The sequence below is a fragment of the Asparagus officinalis genome, chromosome 4 (genome assembly GCF_001876935.1).
Source record: "Asparagus officinalis chromosome 4, Aspof.V1, whole genome shotgun sequence".
NCBI classification, from domain to species: domain Eukaryota; kingdom Viridiplantae; phylum Streptophyta; class Magnoliopsida; order Asparagales; family Asparagaceae; genus Asparagus; species Asparagus officinalis.
In genome coordinates this window covers 26,075,999-26,093,615 of record NC_033797.1, presented here as the reverse complement: position 1 = coordinate 26,093,615, position 17,617 = coordinate 26,075,999, and positions in this window count along the sequence as shown.

Here is a 17,617-nt window from a genome sequence, read left to right as displayed (position 1 = left end):
CATGATTTGCTCTCTCATAATAATCATCTTCCATATTATCCAAATCTTGTACGTCTATTTTATACAAATTTGCAACTAACTGGTGTAGTTACCCCTTACCTCTCTTGTCAAGAATGATCATATTATTTTCACTGCCCATCAATTAGCTGAGATTCTTGGTATTCCTTTTAGGGACACTGTCCTAAAGAATGTAGACTATGTTGATGATAATGTTGATTCTCTAATCCTTCTTCCCGAAAAACATTTTCCTCTTACTAATAGCTTAGTCTCTCCTCTTGGGAGAATCATTGCTCGTATTATTTTTTATAACATAATTCCCAAGACTGAGGGTTATGAGCATTTCTCTCAAGAGTTGACTAGTGCGGTTTATGTCATTTTAGGAAATCTTGATGTAAAATGGAGCAAGGTTATTTTTGATGCCATGGCAACAAACCACACGAGATTTCTTCCTTTTGGAGCCTTACTCACTAAGATTTTTCAACATTTTGGAGTAGGTCTATCCAATGAGGCCCACATTCATATTCATGATTTCTTTGATTCACTTATCCTCTCTAGGATGAATCTTCCTGTTACTCTACATCAGATGGAACACTCTAATGATCCTGTAGAGCCTCTCATAAATGAACTCTCATATCTTCCATCCAGTTCTAGGGCTTATCCTCATCCTCGTCCTCCTTGTGCATCATCTTCCACCCCTTTGAGTATTCCAGACTATATAGTTAACCATATGGATAGTTTAGAGGAGAGAGTATTTTATTACCTGAATGATTTTGAGCGAAGGCAAGAAGAGATATGTACTAAAGCTGAATGCTAGCATGGCGAGCTATTGAGTAGGCTAGATGAGCTTTTGAGGGTACAACAACAATTCATGGATATGTATATGCACCACCCTCCTCCTTCGGGTTCCGGAGAAATTTTGGTTTATTTTTGGTATGAACAATGAGTTTGTGCTTATGAGATCATTGTAAACACTATTAAGATGATATTTATGTGTTTGAGCTTATGGATCATCCAAATTGTAGTTTATAATGTATTTCTTGTGAGGTTAGTATTTGTCTTTTGATCATGAAACTATCATGCATATCTCCTTTGGTAATTGAACATGTGTATAAAGGGGGTGTCACAAGTGTTTGAGCTTGTTTAGCTTCTTTTAATGTGTTGCCTTAGTCATCATTGCATATATTCTATATGGATTTTTGATAGGAGGTGTAATCTCCATTATGTTTTATAATCACCCATGCTTATAGGTAAGGGGAGCGTTTACTCTTTATATCGATATTTGCTTTCCCCATTTTGATGTTGACAAAAGGGGCGAAACAAGTGATTAGTGAGTATCTTATTTATGTATTTTGTGTATTTTGCATTTATTTAAAAAAATATTTGTGATCATCAAAATGGGGGAGATTGTTAGGATTCATGGTTATGAGCCTACTCTCTAATCTAGTTTTCAAGTTAGCAAAAAATTTATAATTGTATTTTTTAGTATTTGTGTTTTATCTATCATGTATCCAGGTTGAAAGAAATGAAGCCAACGCTATTCTAGTCCAAGATTCAAGACCAAGCTTCATGCACATCAACTTGGGTAAAATAATTTTTAGTAATTATACTTTGCGTGTTATGCTTAGAGCTCAATTTTATACACACACGACTTTCTCATAATATGAGTATTTTTGAGAAATTTGAGTTTGTAATTTATTGGCTTAATAACAAAGTTTTATATTTTTTATAAAGTCTCTTAAATCATTCTAAAAGATTCCAAAACTCAGTTTGAACCATTTTGTCAAAATCAAGTGTTTAAACGAACCCGTATTTTAGAGATTTTACAAAATGATAAGTTTTCACAAATGGGGAATAATATTTCAAAAATTTCTTTTCTAACATGTTTATATTCATGTATATAAATATTTCCCCAAGTTTTATAATTTTTAGAATTTATTTGCTATTTTTAAAAACTCTTTGAAAATTAGATTTACTATTCAAACTAGGTTGTGCATGTTTTTCAATCGACTGATATTGTTCATTAGTCGACTGATGAAGTGCTCTGCAATTGCCAAAAGGTTTCTGCTTAGTTGATCAACCTTCATCAGTTGACTGAACAATGTTTTCAGTTGACCGACACTATGCATCAGTCGACTGAAGAACTGCTCTGGAATTCCTGAAAAGTTTCTGCTCAGTCGACCGATCTCAATCAGTCAACTGAATAGTATTTTTAGTCGACAGATGGTTTGCATCAGCCGACCGATACTTTCCTAGTATAAGCCAATGGTTAGCTCATCAGTCGATTGAACAGTATATCAGTCGATCGACGATATTGTAACGGCTAGTTCCAGATTTTCAGGGATTTTGTTATTTTGGGGGGTTTTCTCTGGTTTTGGGCTTAGTTTAAGAACCTATATATACCCCCTCTATACTCAACACTTAAAATTAATGAAGAAGAGTTTTTAAATAAGTTTGCAAGTTTGTTTAAGAGTTTTCAAAGAAAATTAAGTGTGTTGTTCATGTGAAGAGAGCTTCACAAGAGGAGGAGATCATTTCAGTTTTTGAGCTTCAATTTTCATATCTCTATCTCTCTTATTTTTAAAGAAGTTTTACTAAACTCAATCTCTAGCAATTTTTATTTTTATTATCATTTCTATAAGCTAGATTTTTAATTGGGTTTATATTACATTTTACTCATTGATTGCACACACAACCTATTGAGATTTTAGTATTTCACATTAAGTATAATTTGGGTTCATTTTACTCATTGATTGCACACACAACCTATTGAGATTTTAGTATTTCACATTAAGTATAATTTGGGTTGTGGTGAGTGATTCATTGAGTGTGAGCTCTATTGAGATTTTAGTATTTCACATTAAGTATAATTTGGGTTGTGGTGAGTGATTCATTGAGTGTGAGCTCAGAATTTCGTTCTCATCTTTGTTAGAGAACAATTCATTGTACTTGTGCCTAATTATTGAGTAAACACATTGTAATACACAAGGACACTTAGAGGAATGATTGGTGAGAGACGGGGTCAATTCTAAGAGGAGTAGCATTGGTAATAAAGTCTAGTGAGAGGTTATAAATCCAAGCACTTCAGGAAGGTGACATGAGCTAGGCCAACACTTAAAGGAGTGTATTGTGTATTTACAATTGTGTTAGTTGTAAATATTATCGGTGAGCGTTGAAAACCGATTGTGTAGGTGTATTTGAGATAATGGAGATTCTCCTCGAGGGTGAGGAGCAAAGACGTAGGTCATGGGTCGACCGAACTCCATGATCATTTGCCTTGTGTTTGTGATTTTCTTTTGCGCACTATCTTTTTTATATTTTGTGTTCTCATTTATATTGCCCTTGTTCATTATATCATTGCATATATCTTATTGGATATCATATTTACTAGGATATTAGTTGAATAAGTTTTTATTCGGCATTAATATCGGATTAGATTAGCAAATACTCTATTCACCCCCCTCTAGGGTCCATAATATGCCATAAAAACAAGTCCAAATAAAAACCAAACAACCATGATTAAATCTCATAGATATGAAAGATCTTATAGCCCTTTTGTTAAACAAATCGTCCTTTGATGAATCTAATCGTAACATGATGAAGAACAGTGTAAATGATGGATTCAAGGGCAACTCTCCTCGTTAAAATTATCAGAAGATGTTGTGCATGAGGAGTGAGAGTTTGTCGAGGCTTCAGGGGTCAAAACCTTCGGTAAAGACTGTTGGCCTCTTTGTTTTAATGATGTTTAACAAACAATTTACCACTAATATTGTTTGTCTAGTGTTGGTATATTTCTATTTATTATAGAAAAACAACGAGTTGGAGGATGGATGGAATAGAGCTTTAACGATCATATCCAATGGAGGTTGGTGGAATAGTGGTTGAAGCTATGCAAATTCAAGTTGAAGATCCAAGTTCAAGCTTCATCCGCAAGATTACCAAGAAGAGCTTATTGAAGATCAAGATCTAGCTTGGGTAACTTAGTTTAGGTTTTATATTATGTGTGTAAGTACATTAAGCTCAATATCATATGCACACACGTATTTGGTTTCTATGTATATATATAGTTATATATATACATGCATGGTTTTGAGTTTTCATGCTTTGGACACACTTGCAAAATACATGAGTTTTCACAAATAGAAATTTAATTTGAGAAATTCTTTTTCTAACATGTTTGTTTTCATGTTTACAAACATTTCGCAAAGTTTCATCAAGTTTGGAATTGATTTGTTATGTTTAATGGAATTTACAAAATCATGTTTTTGTTCATGCACATGTTCGTGCATGTTTTACAAAACAGATGAGTTTTCATAAATAAGAAGTGGTATTCAAGAAATTCTTTCTTTGACATGTTTATCTACATGTTTAAAAACTTCTCTCAAAATTGTACTATTTTTGGAGTTGATTTACTGCGCCCAATTGATTTTACAAAATCGTGTATGTCAGCAGTTTTTCAGAAACTGTAAAATCTGTGTTTAAACATTTATTTCTCTCAACTGGGAAATGATTTTTTAGAAATATTTTCTCTAACATGTTATTCCACATGTCTAGAACCTTTTCACAAAATTTCATATTTTTTGAAGCTGTTTTACTATTTTTAATTGATTTTATAAAGTTGGTATACAGTGCTACAGTATCCGCGGTCGACCGCTACGGTCCCGCCAAACTCTCTGGAAGTTACTCAGCTTTGCATATGGCTCTCGATCGACCGCCGCGGTCGCCCACCATTACTGTAGCAGCTGACCGTTACACAGTAACGGCTAGTTACTGATTTTTATTTTTTAATGGTTTTTTAGGGTTTTTGGGGTTGGTTTCTTCAAGCCTATATATACCCCTTTGCCAGAACTATTTTCCATCATCCAAGAGAGTTTTTAACTAAGTTTAAAAGAGTTTTAACAAGGGTTTTAGTTTAGTTTAAGTGTGTTTAAGAAGCTTTTAAGCATTTGGAAGTTTGAGTTTGAGAAATTAATTTCACAAGAGCTTGAGGAGATCATCTATTGGTGTTTGGGCATCCAACTATTCTCCTTCTACCTCTTGATCTATTGAGAAGTTTTCTAACTCTTTTCTTTAGCAATATTATTATTAATTTTCATATTCTTATTATTGCTAGTTTGCTATTTGAGTTAGATTTAATTTTATCTCATTGTTACACACACCCACTTGAGCTTATTGTATTTACATTCATAATATATTTTGGGTTGGTGAGAGTTGTAACAATTGAGTGTGAGCTTTCATTATGTTCTCATTCATATTGGAGAACAATCACTTGTTATTTTGAGCCTAATCGTTAGAATAACTTTTTAATACACTTGTATACCGAGATGAGTGTGTGGTGAGAGTCGGGGATCGTTCCAAGAGGAGTGGCGTCGGTTGACGAGCCTAGAGAGAGGTTGTAACCGAGCACTTGAGGGAGACACGACTAGGTCCAATACTTGTGAGGGTGTAGAGTGTGATTGCAAGAGTGTCGATTGTAAAGTTTTCGGTTAGCTAGAAAACCGAGTGTGAGGTGTGTAGAAGGAGTGGGGAGCGGAGACGTAGGACGGAAGGTCCGAACTCCGTGATCATATTGCTTATTTGAGTTTGTCTTTGGCGTATTTGTTTTTGCATTCATCTTATATCGCCAATTGTGCATTGCTCATTTATTTCATCCACTATCTTATTTAGATTATTTACCCTTGTGTTAGTTTTCATATCCTTGCATATATCAAATTGTATATCTTTTTAGTAGGATATATCATCTTGTGTTAGTTTATATATCCTTGTATATATATATTTCATCATATAGGATATATCTCATTATTCATATTGCTTATCCTAGCTTATATAGTTGTTATATTTCATACTTGCTAGGATAACTCATTAATTAATTTTAATTGACATATAATCGGATTAGATTAGCATAAGACCCTAATCACCCTCCCCCCCCTCCTCTAGGGTCTAACAATTGGTATCAGAGCTTGGTGCTCTTTGATTTAAGGACTAATCTCCTTGAGTTAAAGATCCAAGTTATCTTATTTGTGCTAATCTAGTTATGATTACTTTTGTCTTGCTTGATATCATGAATATGAATATATTTCGTTTAGGCTATGAATCAAATATTACTCCTAAATTCATCAATTTTTTCTATGCACAATGGGCTTCTAGATTTAAACTATTTGTTGAATCTAGAAATATCGACTTATGGGAAGTTATTGATTGTGCTTATATTGTGCTCACTTTGGAGATATCCAAGTGGAGCAATCATGATAAGAAAGTATTTTCAATGAACAAGTGTTTGTTAGAATTTTTGCTTAATGCTTTTGACTCATCCATTTCTAACAAATTTATTCATTTTGATAGTGCTTACAAACTTTGGAAATTTATTGAAGCACATCAAGGGGACTTGGAGGCAATCCGACAAGCTTTGAAGGATTCTTCTTCAAGTTCATGTAGAGCATCATACACACGGCCACAAGAGGATAACTCTTATGTAGTAAACAATTCCGATTCCGATAATGATTTATCTGTTGAATATCATATCTCCATGATAGTATTTTGATGATAACAATTTATATAGTGTGTGCACTAACTTTTATATGCAGATTTTAATATCAGAATATGAACAAGTGCAAGATGTTTTCAAGGCATTATGAAGTGAAGAAAATGAAGAACAGATGAGATAATGTAATGTATATTTTCTTTACTTAGAATTATTGTACAAGCTTTGATCACACACACACAATATTAGAACACACTAACACAGGCTTAGTGTGTTGGTTAACTATAGAAATCCTCTATGTTAACCATTAGAATTATAGTTAAAACTTAAGTATAAAAATATTTTATTTCATAATTTTTACTCTTAGTAGTCGACTAATTAGAATAGTAGTCGACTACTCGTGTATAAAACTCAAATACATGTTTCTGTCAATTTACAGTATAGTCGACTACAATGGATTATAGTCGACTACTCAAGTGTTTGACAGAAACATAAGTTTCTGTTGTTTTACAGTATAGTCGACTAATCAACATTATAGTCGACTACTAAACGTAAATTTCATTTTATCAGTTTCTGTCAAAATACAGTGTAGTCGACTAATGAGCTTTGTAGTCGACTACTGAGAAATTTTCTGAATACACAGAGTCTGTTTGAACTCAGTGTAGTCGACTAATGACAATTGTAGTCGACTACAGATACAGTTTTTCCAGATTTCAAAGTTTGAATTTATGAATGTTTATAGCCGTTTTTAAACGTTTTTAAAGTTCAAAAATTTATCTTTTCAAGGGCTATAAATAGGTTATTTATCCAGAAAAATTGCAGATATATACATACCCATAAGCTTTGATCTTTCTGCAATTTTTCAAGTGAAAAATATTCAGATTTTGAGAAAAATAGAAGTTTCTGAAATTGCCTCTGAACATTATTCAAAAACCTATTGTTTAGGCAATTTACAGAGATTAAAAGAATCCTAAGCCACTGCTGCACTTCACTACACATTCAAGGCTTATAGGATTAATTGTGTTCTTGCTTCAAAAAGGATTCCTCTCGGGTTTGAGAGGGTTGATCTCTTGGTTTAGAGATTGGTGTTCATATTGGCAAGGTGTTTGTCAATTGGTGTTGCAATTTGCAGGGACTTATAAATTGGTCAGGTTTGAGTTTGATTTTGTAAGTTTATTCAAAATCATAGTAAAAACTCTTAAGCGGGATTTGCTTGGGGAATGGATGTACACCGGATTGGTGGAACCAGTATAAATCCTTGTGTTTGTGATTGTGAATTTCTGAGATTGTCATTTTTCTTTGTAATTTATAATATACTTTGCATAAATTTTAAAAGAACACCTCCAAACATATGACTGGAAACATATAATTGTTGTCATCTTTTCAAAACAAGGATGGTGGTACCGTTACTTTTGGAGATAACAACAAAGGAAAAGTCATCGGTATTGGATCTGTCGGTAATCTAAACAAACCTATCATTGATAATGTTTTATTAGTTGATGGTCTAAAACATAATTTACTTAGTATTAGTCAACTTTGTGATAAAGGTTTTAAAATTATTTTTGAAAAAGAATCATGCTTAATTTATTATATTGATTTAATAAATATTATTTTAAAGGCCATAGAAAGAATAACATATATGTTTTATCTATGAACATCTCAAAGGAACAATGCAAATTTGGATTCAAAAGCAATGAATGCATTATTTTGTGCACTTGACAAGAATGAGTTCAATAGGGTGTCAACGGCCACATCCGCATATGATATTTGGCACACACTCGAGGTAACTCATGAAGGTACAAATAAAGTTAAAGAATCTAAAATTTCTATTCTTGTGCACAGATTTGAATTATTCAAGATGAAGGAAAATGAGACTATTGGAGAAATGTTCACAAAATTCACCGACATTACAAATTCTCTCATTAAGATTTCTAAAAATGATTCAGTAAATGGTTTGCCTAAGATGTCATTTAAAAATAATTTTTGTGATGCATGTCAACAAGGAAAAATGCACAAATCTTCTTTTAAATCTAAAAACATAATATCTACAAATAGACCATTAGAATTAATTCATATAGATCTTTTTGGTCCATCTAGAGTAGCATCTTTAAATGGAAGTAGATATGCATTTGTTCTTGTTGATGATTTTTCTAGATTCACTTGGGTAATTTTTCTTAAACATAAAAATGATGCTTTTAATGAGTTTTCTATATTTTGCAAGAAAATTCAAAATCAAAAATCAACTTCTATTATCTCTATACGTAGTGATCATGGAGGTGAATTTGAAAATGAATTATTTGCAAATTATTGTGATCAACATGGTATATCACACACATTCTCTTTTCCTCGAGCTGCTCCACAAAATGGAGTTGTAGAAAGGAAAAATAGAACCTTACAAGAATGTGCTAGAACCATGTTATGTGATAGTAATTTACCTAAATATTTTTGGGCAGAAGCCGTATCAACAGCATGTTATGTATTAAATAGAGTTTTATTACGACCTATTTTAAAGAAAACATCTTATGAATTATTTTATAACAAAATTCCTAAAGTATCTTACTTTAAAGTTTTTGGTTGTAAATGTTTTATCTTAAATACAAAGGATAACTTAGATAAATTTGATTCAAAATCCGATGAAGGAATTTTTGTTGGATATTCTAATCACAGTAAAGCATATAGAATTTATAACAAAAGAACACAAGTTATTGAAGAATCTTTACATGTTTCTTTTAATGAAAGTTTTTCAAAAATACCTATTATACTAAATAATGATGATGATGTAATTGATACCATACAAGATACTCCTATGATAGATATTACAAAAGATGATAATCTACAAAATGATTTACCTAAAGATTTTGTAGAAGTTAAAAATCATCCACATGATTTAGTTATAGGAAATATATCTGACAAAGTAACTACTAGATCTCATTTTAATTTGATTGCTCATACTGCTTTTATTTCAACTATTGAACCTAAAAATATAAAAGAAGCACTTCTTGATGATTCATGGATAATTGCTATGCAAGATGAACTTAATCAATTTACTAGAAATAATGTTTGGGATCTTATACCTAGACCTCAAAATAAATCCATTATTGGAACAAAATGGATTTTTAGAAACAAATTAGATGAATTTGGTCAAGTTGTTAGAAACAAAGCTAGATTAGTTGCTCAAGGTTATAATCAAGAAGAATGAATTGATTATGATGAAACTTATGCACCAGTTGCACGATTAGAATCAATTAGGATTTTACTTGCATTTGCATGTTTTATGAATTTTAAATTATTTCAAATGGATGTTAAAAGTGCTTTTCTAAATGGTTTTATAAAAGAAGAAGTTTTTGTAGAACAACCTCCAGGTTTTGAACATGAAAGTTTTTCAAATCATGTTTTTAAACTTAAGAAAGCATTATATGGTCTTAAACAAGCACCTCGTGCTTGGTATGATAGATTAAAGAAGTTTCTTTTAACTTCAGGTTTTAAAATTAGAAAAGTTGATTCAACATTATTTATTAAGAAAATAAATAAAGATATTTTACTAATTCAAATATATGTAGATGATATTATTTTTGGTTCTACTAACAACAATCTTTGTCAAGAATTTGCTAAGACTATGCAGGATGAATTTGAAATGAGTCACATGGGTGAACTAAATTTCTTCCTTGGACTACAAATTAAACAATTGAAAGAAGAAATATTCATCAATCAAAGCAAGTATGCAAAAGATTTACTCAAACATTTTGGATTGGAAAATTCAACAAGCAAACCAACACCAATGAGCACCACTACATCACTTTACAAAGATGAAAATGGTAAGAATGTTGATCAAAAGCTCTATCGAGGTATGATTGGATCACTTCTTTATATTACTGCTAGTAGACCTGATATTATGTTTAGTGTATGTTTATGTGCAAGATTTCAATCTAATCCTAAAGAATCACATCTTAAAGCAGTAAAAAGAATATTTAGATATATTAAAGATACTACAAATTATGGTTTATTTTATCCAAAGCATAGTTCATTTGATTTAATATCATATAGTGATGCTGATTTTGCCGGATGTAAATCTAATAGAAAAAGTACAAGTGGAACATGTTATTTCTTAGGATATTCACTTGTATCTTGGTTTAGTAAAAAACAAAATTCACTTATGTTAATTGTGTGTTTTTATTATCTATGATAATGTTTGGTTAGATAATGCATGTGCTACATATTTTAAACAGATCATGGTGATGAACATTGTGGAACTTTTGGTCTTTATGGCAAGTCTTTGCCTACCTATTTGGATGGGTGAAGTTATGGACTATGTTCATAACCTGGATGATTTGTTTGAAGTTTTAGCTCATGTTGAAGAAATAATGTCATGTTTAGCATAGATGTTTCTCCTCTTTTTGTTGATAACAAAAAGGGAGAAATAGTATTGTTATGTATTGTTATAGACTTATATATGACTCACATTTGCATATATGTAGGGGGAGTAAGTATGGTTATTTCATTATATTTTAATCTGATTATAAAATATATACTTAGGCATAAATTATTTGTTATCATCAAAAAGGGGGATAATGTTGAATATCATATCTCCATGATAGTATTTTGATGATAATAATTTATACAGTGTGTGCACTAACTTTTATATGCAGATTTCAATATCAGAATATGAACAAGTGCAAGATGTTTTCAAGGCATTATGAAGTGAAGAAAATGAAGAACAGATGAGATAATGTAATTTATATTTTCTTTACTTAGAATTATTGTACAAGCCTTGATCACACACACGCACACACACACAATATTAGAACACACTAACACAGGCTTAGTGTGTTGGTTAACTATAGAAATCCCCTATGTTAACCATTAGAATTATAGTTAAACTTTAAGTATAAATATTTTATTTCATAATTTTTACTCTTAGTAGTCGACTAATTAGAATAGTAGTCGATTACTCGTGTATAAAACTCAAATACATGTTTCTGTCAATTTACAGTATAGTCGACTATAATGGATTATAGTCGACTACTCAAGTGTTTGACAAAAACATAAGTTTCTGTTGTTTTACAGTATAGTCGACTAATCAACATTATAGTCGACTACTGAACGTACATTTTATTTTATCAGTTTTTGTCAAAATACAGTGTAGTCGACTAATGAGCTTTGTAGTCGACTACTGAGCAAAATACAGTGTAGTCGACTAATGAGCTTTGTAGTCGACTACTGAGAAATTTTCTGAATACACAGAGTCTGTTTGAACTCAGTGTAGTCGACTAATGACAATTGTAGTCGACTACAGATACATTTTTTCCAGATTTCAATGTTTGAATTTATGACTATTTATAACCGTTTTTAAACGTTTTTAAAGTTCAAAATTTTATCTTTTCAAGGGCTATAAATAGGTTATTTGTTTAGAAAAATTGCAGATATATACATACCCATAAGCTTTGATCTTTGTGCAATTTTTCAAGTAAAAAATATTTAGATTTTGAGAAAAAGAGAAGTTTCTGAAATTGCCTCTAAACATTATTCAAAAACCTATTGTTTAGGCAATTTACAGAGATTAAAAGAATCCTAAACCACTACTGCACTTCACTACACATTCAAGGCTTATAGGATTAATTGTGTTCTTGCTTCAAAAAGGATTCCTCTCGAGTTTGAGAGGGTTGATCTCTTGGTTTAGAGATTGGTGTTCATATTGGCAAGGTGTTTATTAATTGGTATTGCAATTTGCAGGGACTTGTAAATTGGTCAGGTTTGAGTTTGATTTTATAAGTTTATTCAAAATCATAGTGAAAACTCTCAAGCGGGATTTGCTTGGGGACTGAATGTACACCGGATTGGTGGAACCAGTATAAATCCTTGTGTTTATGATTGTGAATTTCTTGAGCATTTGCTATTTTTCTTTGCCAATTATAATATACTTTCATAATTTTAAAAAGAACACTATTTCACCCTCCCCCCCCCCCCACCTCTATGTGTTCAAGTGTATCTATTTCAGATCCTACATTATCTATTAATGAACTCGCTTGTGCATATGAAAGATTATCTCATGCCTATACAAAATTGCAAAATAATTTTATTGATCTTAAAAGCAAGCATGTATAATTAAAATCCGATCATGGGTTGCTAGTGTCCAAATTTGATGTCAGTGAATAAGAAAACACTATGCTTAAAGAAAACAATGACATGCTAAGTTTTGAAAATAAAAAATTAACTTCATCTATTACTAGCTTAACTGATGCTAATAATAATGCCATGATAGAAGTAGAAATAATTAGAAATGAGTTTAATTCATTTAAATATGATCATGTTTCATCTACTTCTATTTCCAATGCTTGTATGCCTAAAAATGAGTTGGATCATGTTAAAGAACGCATATCATCTTTAGATTCAACCCTTAAAACATGCATTATAGATAATAAGAAACTTATGGACTTGGGTGCAAAGTCTCGTACTACAACTTCTAAACCCGTACACTTTGCACACTTGTATAGCAAAGCTTATAAATGTTCTATTTGCGATCGTAAATGTCATTTAGCTAAGTTTTGCTATGATGCACATAAATCCTCCAAGACTAATGTTTCTTGTGCATCTCATAAGGCTTCTTCATCACATGCACATGCACATGCACACTCTCATAAAGTTCATCATATGCATGCTCATGTGTATTCATGTGATCTTTGTGGTCGTTTTGGTTATTTGGCCAAATATTGTTTTGATTTGAAAAATAAATCCCATTTGCCAAATATTTCTAGTAGACCACATGTTTATAAATGTAATGTTTATGGTAAACATGGCCACCTAGGAAAGTTTTGTTTTGATAATGTTTCACATTTGCAAAAAGCTTCTAATAATCTACCCTTATTTGTAAATGTTTCACGTGCACCTTTTAATGGTCAACATAAGCAAATGGTTCCTTTTTATTGTACATATTGCAATCGGAATGTTCATTTGAGTGATTATTGCTATGACCGATCATGTGCACCACATATGCCCAAGAGGGTTCATAACCCTAGGGCTTTGAGCTTTATTGATAGGGGTCATGTCCCTAAACCTTTTGGTACCAAGAATACTTGGGTACCAAAAAAATTTGATTTTAAACCAAGAATTTTAATGTTTTTATTTTTCCTTTTCTTGGTTTTGAAAATCATGTCTTAAAATCTTTTGGTTATGAAAACAAATTTTCTTTGATCAAATTCTTTTGTTTTCATGATTATTATTTTTGTTTCGATGAGAGGTTTGTATTTATGTAACCCCCTGGATTTATTGGGTGTTTATTCCCAAATCATGTTTACCGGATGCTTAAATGTTTATATGGGTTGATACTAGCTCAAGAGCTAGATATAGTTGCCTCTCTTAATTTTTGAAAATCAATGATGATTTGGTTTTTACGTTCTTGAATTTAAACTTTGAACTCATTTGAGTGATTAATTTGTTTTCTTTTGAAAACTTTTTTTCATGGTTCTCATGTTTCCTCATTCTTTTGCTTTCATAAATTCATTCATACATGGTTTTTATGCTTGAGAAATGAGACACTATGTTCACTTTGATATATTTATATATGTGTGTCCTCGTTGTATTTTTGTATGTGAGTGGTGTTTAGCATTTTTTTTATCTATGCTTGCTCACATATATTTGCCTTGATCTTTATTGCATATATTTCATATGATATTTTGATAGGGGGATCAATCCCTATATCCTTCTATGTGTTATACTCACTCATGCATATTGTTAGGGGGAGCTTTCGCTCTTTTATTCTTTTTGTCCCCTTTTTGATGTTGTCAAAGGGGGAGAAATATTATGAGTATAGTCTTTCTTGTTTATATGCATGATATATTATACTTTGTATATTCATTTTCTTTCATGCATATATCCTTTTTGTAAATTGTTTGTCATCGTCAAAAAGAGGGAGATTGTTGGTCTCTTTGTTTTAATGATGTTTAACAAACAATTTACTACTAATATTGTTTGTCTAGTATTGGTATATTTCTATTTATTATAGACAAACAACGAGTTAGAGGATGGATGGAATAGAGCTTCAACGATCATATCCAATGGAGGTTGGTGGAATAGTGGTTGAAGCTATGCAAATTCAAGTTGAAGATCCAAGTTCAAGCTTCATCCGCAAGATTACCAAGAAGAGCTTATTGAAGATCAAGATCTAGCTTGGGTAACTTATTTTAGGTTTTATATTATGTGTGTAAGTACCTTAAGCTCAATATCATATGCACACACGTATTTGGTTTATATGTATATATATAGTTATATATATACATGCATGGTTTTGAGTTTTCATGCTTTGGACACACTTGCAAAATACATGAGTTTTCACAAATAGAAATTTAATTTAAGAAATTCTTTTTCTAACATGTTTTTTTTCATATTTACAAACATTTCGCAAAGTTTTATCAAGTTTGGAATTGATTTGTTATGTTTAATGGAATTTACAAAATCATGTTTTTGTTCATGCACATGTTCGTGCATGTTTTACAAAACAGATGCGTTTTCATAAATGGGAAGTGTTATTCATGAAATTCTTTCTTTGACATGTTTATCTACATGTTTAGAAACTTCCCTCAAAATTTTACTATTTTTGGAGTTGATTTACTGTGCCCAATTGATTTTACAAAATCGTGTATGTCAGCAGTTTTTCAGAAACTGTAAATCTGTGTTTAAACATTTATTTATCTCAATTGGGAAATGATTTTTTAGAAATTCTTTCTCTAACATGTTATTCTACATGTCTAGAACCTTACCACAAAATTTCATATTATTTGGAGCTGTTTTACTATTTTTAATTGATTTTATAAAACTGATACATAGTGCTACAGTACCCGCGGTCGATCGCTACGGTCGACCGCCAAACTCTCTGGAAGTTACTCAGCTTTGCTTATGGAAATGTTTTAAAAGAAAAGAAAAGTTTAAGCAAGGGTTTAGGGTTTTACTGTTTGGTTGAGTTTGGGTTTCTGTTTACAAAGGAGGAAGTTTTCACTGCAGATTGAGGGATTCATTCTCAATCCCCTTCATCCTCTTCTTTGTGTTCTTAGAGAAGTTTTCTAACTCTTTTCTCTAGCAATTTCATTATTGATTTTCATATTCTTATTATTGCTAGTTTGCTATTTGAGTTAGATTTTATTTTACTCATTGTTACACACACCCACATTGAGCTTATTGTATCTTTCATACATAGTATAGTTGGGTGGTGAGAGATTGTAACTTTGAGTTGTGCTTTTATTGTGTTCTCATCCATAGTTGAGAACAATCATTTGTTATATTATGCTTATTGAGAGATTCACTTTGTAATACACTTGTACACCAAGAGAGAAGTGTGTGGCAAGAGTCGGGGATCGTCCCAAGAGGAGTGGCGTCGGTTGACGTGCCTAGGGAGAGGTTGTAACCGAGCACTTGAGGGAGACACGTCTAGTTCAACACTTAGTGGGTGTAGAGTGTGTTTGCATAGTGTTTGTTGTGTGAGAGTTTTCGGTGAACTTGTAAACCGAGTGTGTAGAAGTTTTAGCTTCCAAACCGGATTCTGTTAGTGGATTTCTCCCCGGGAGTGGGGAGCGGAGACGTAGGATGGAAGGTCCGAACTCCGTGATCATATTGCTTGTTTGAGTTTGTCTTTGGCGTATTTGTTTTTGCATTCATCTTATATCGTCAATTGTGCATTGCTCATTTATTTCATCCACTATCTTATTTAGATTATTTACCCTTGTGTTAGTTTTCATATCCTTGTATATATCATATTGTATATCTCTTTAATAGGATATATCATCTTGTGTTAGTTTATATATCCTTGTATATATATATTTTATCATATAGGATATATCTCATTATACATATTGCTTATCCTAGCTTATATAGTTGTTATATTTCATACTTGCTAGGATAACTCATTAATTAATTTTAATTAACATATAATCGGATTAGATTAGCATAAGACCTTAATCAACCCCCCCCCCCCTCCCTCGACAATTGGTATCAGAGCTTGGTGCTCTTTGATTTAAGGTCTAATCGCCTTGAGTTAAAGATCCAAGTTATATTTTTGTGCTAATCTTGTTTTTTATATATACTCTTCAATATGACACGAAAGAGATATCCTAAACATGGTAGAGATTGGAGATCAAAGAAACAACGAGTGGCTATAATTAATTTTGTAAATTATTTACATTCAGTCGACTTTACCACCAATGGTGGCTCTCGACTATCAATGGTGTTCAGGTCACATCAATGTTTGACAGGCCCATGGATGATATGGAAGTGTTTGGAGTAAAAATTATCAATGTGTGCAATTGACTATCGATGAGATCATCTTACCATCAATGAGTCACAGTGGATCATCGATGGTGAGGAGGCTAAAAACATTATTTGAGCGGATTTTCATGTTATTTTCTCTCGTCTTCTTATACATGTATTTACGTGTAATATATCATCTTAATAAATATTCATAACAAATGAGAATTTGTTGTTACTCAAACAAGAGCTATTGTACAGACTACCTTGTAACACTGTTATATAACTTCACATGCACTCCACTTTGAGCTGTGCCCCATTTGAATCAAACATTACACCCAAACCAAAGACCATTCAGAACATGAACTCTGATACTAATTTTTTGGTTGTAAAGGCTCATGAATAGATATGAGCTGGACTATCGTAAAACCTAAATTCACTTAAAAAGATTAATTCTTAATTGAGCTATGAGTTCAAATATGTTAAACCATATTACTAAATGCGACTAACTCTCATCACTTGATTTTCTTAGGTAGACCAAAGTCCACGCATTTATCGAACTAAAGAGATATGAGACTCCTAATAATCGAAGGGCTTAAAGGTCATCAAATTATGACTTGAGCATGAGATATATGAGCAAAGAGATTGACTATGTTTAGTTGCTCAAGAAAAAAGTGGTAAAGTTTAACGGTGTTAGAAATCACAATGTTACAAGGGATTATATCCTCTAAGATAATAAAAATAGGAGTACCTTTTAAAATAATTGGTGTTTAAGTAGGGGTGTCCATTTGGCCTGGTGTCCGGACCAGACCCGCCCGGGCACCAAGGCTAGCTTCTAGCGCTCGGGCATGTGCCCGAAAATCCAGGCCAGCCAGGCTCTGGCCCGGGCCGAGGCCACCTTGTCGGTGC